General features: G+C 46.7%; 1 protein-coding gene across 1 annotated transcript in view; it reads right to left on the bottom strand.

The window, feature by feature from the left end:
- The window catches only part of Adat1 (adenosine deaminase, tRNA specific 1), a 36,121-nt gene extending 34,403 nt beyond the window's left edge, over window positions 1-1,718 (bottom strand). The window contains exon 1 of the mRNA XM_023709324.1: window positions 1,653-1,718. The gene's annotated coding sequence lies outside the window, so the exon portion shown is untranslated. The remainder of the gene's footprint in view (window positions 1-1,652) is intronic.
- Between the last annotated feature and the right edge of the window lie 444 nt (window positions 1,719-2,162).

Here is a 2,162-nt window from a genome sequence, read left to right as displayed (position 1 = left end):
AGCTCAGCCCACCAGAGGGCGGGGCGGGCTGGCTGGCATGTGGTGCTGGGGGATTGAACCGTGGTCCCTGTGCTTTGCTGAGCTTGTTTTAAGTAGGTGCTTTAGACCACTGAGCCATCTCACCAGCCCCAGTCCCTTTCCTTTTTGCTAAGCTTGTTCTAAGTGGGTGCTTTAGACCACTGAGCCATCTCACCAGCCCCTCAGCAGAAATCTTACAGCAGATAATTACACAAGATTTCTCTCTGGACAGATGTTCTTTTCCATCCTTTGCTTAAGAACGAATCTCACTCATCTCTTGTCTGCAGCAGGGTCAATCTCTAACTTCCTATTGCCACTGAGAGGTTTCTCACCAGCAAAGACTCATCTTCACAGTTGTGAAGGGTGTAGGGTTTGGAATTGCCCTTGTGAATGCTAATTCTGGGTTTGTGATATTGAATAGATTAACTTCTCTGTGTTTTTCCTCACTTGTTAAAACAGGCATAATGGACTCTAATTTACTCGGGTTATATTTATAATCATAATTGCTAGAGGCTGGTGTTGCAGCACACCTCTGTAATCCCCGCACTGTGAGGCAGGAGGTTCAAGGCCAGCCTGGGCAACTGAATAAGATCCTGTCTCAAAATTAAAAAAAAAAAAAAAATACTGGGAATATAGGTAGTGTAAATATCCTGGGTTCAATTCCGGTACCCATCCAAATAACTGCTATAATGTTGAGCAACTAATGCCAACTCTGACTGATATTACAAAAATTGATAATTTGATTTAATTGATAATAACCAAGTAAAAAAGATAATTACCAGTTGATAATCGATAATCTGGTACTTTGCCTTGGATGGGCTTTAATGGGCACGACCAGGAATAAAAATTCATTACAGAACCAGACTGAACTGCACGGTCCTGTCTCGGAAAGCAGTTTTTATTTATTTTAATGCATTTAGTACAGGGTCTACAGGGTTTCACTATACAGATACGACTGGTAGTGATCCTCCTATTTTCAGCCTCCCAAGTGCTGGGACTACAGACCCGCGCCACCACGCCCAGTCTCAATCGCTCTCAGCGGGCCCCGAGGGCGGGGCAGCACGGCACACCTGGCGTCGAACCTTTGACTGAGTATACATAAATTGCTGAAATGAGTAAAAGTTTTATATTCTGGGTTCATTATAATCCACGCTCACACCCCTTCCCCGGTGTTGAACTCCTTCCTATGAAAACTGCTCGCTTACAGGCGTTTCTATACCCCCAACATCGCATCTTGTAACAGACACAAGCTGAAGAACCTACTTCTTTTTTTAAAAAGCTGGCTGCCAAGAAGGAAAGGCTCTGGCAGTGTCCGACGGAGGGGAAGCCTTTCCTTTGATCCCCTTCCTGAATACCCAGCAACGCGTGGACGGCAGTCATAGGCACGGCCCCGCGGGCGCGAGGCGGAGACCACGTGAGCGGCTGAGTGACAGGGCCACGCGGCACGGCAGCCGCGGAGAGAGCGCCTCACGCGGAGGCAGCTGACACATCAGGCGGCGAGGCGCGTTTTCCAGGTGACATGTGTCTCGGAAGAGACAGTTCTCTTCAGCCCATACAAAACCGGTTCACTGGAGGCACCTAGTGCCCCCTGAAACCTGTGACCCCAGGCCCATACCCTCAAAATGCAGACGCACCCCTCAGTCTCCAAATCGCGCGCCTTCAAGATACGGACCAACTTCGGCTGTGGGGCGGATGTGACGTCACGGAGACGACTCCTTCCGGGTCAGATTCCACTGCCACGCAATGCAAGCTGGTCCTTGTAGTTTGGGCAGGGGACAAGCCCGTTCCGCGATTCAATACTTAGGCTTATAGCTCCCAGTATCTGATTGGTTGCTGTGTTTAGGCACGCGAGAAACAGCAACTGGAAGCCGCTTGCTCAGTGTACTACAATTTTAATGAGTCTATCTTGGAACTCTAGTTTGAATTTTTGTTTAAAATGGTGTTGTCCGATAGAAATATAATTCAAGCCAAGCATGTTATTTAATTTCTTCTAGTAACCACATTTAAAATTTCAAACGAAAGAAGTAAAATTAATTTTAATCCCATATTAGCTTTCCATACAAAGTTTAAGTAAATTTGCTGTGTACTTAATGCCTACATCTGAACTTGCATTAGCCACATTTTAGGGCTCAATAGCTAGGCAC

Source organism: Octodon degus, unplaced genomic scaffold, assembly GCF_000260255.1.
Source record: "Octodon degus isolate 3935 unplaced genomic scaffold, OctDeg1.0 scaffold00011, whole genome shotgun sequence".
Lineage (NCBI taxonomy): Eukaryota > Metazoa > Chordata > Mammalia > Rodentia > Octodontidae > Octodon > Octodon degus.
The sequence above is the reverse complement of the archived record's forward strand: the minus strand, read 5'-3'. Positions and strand labels throughout refer to the sequence as shown.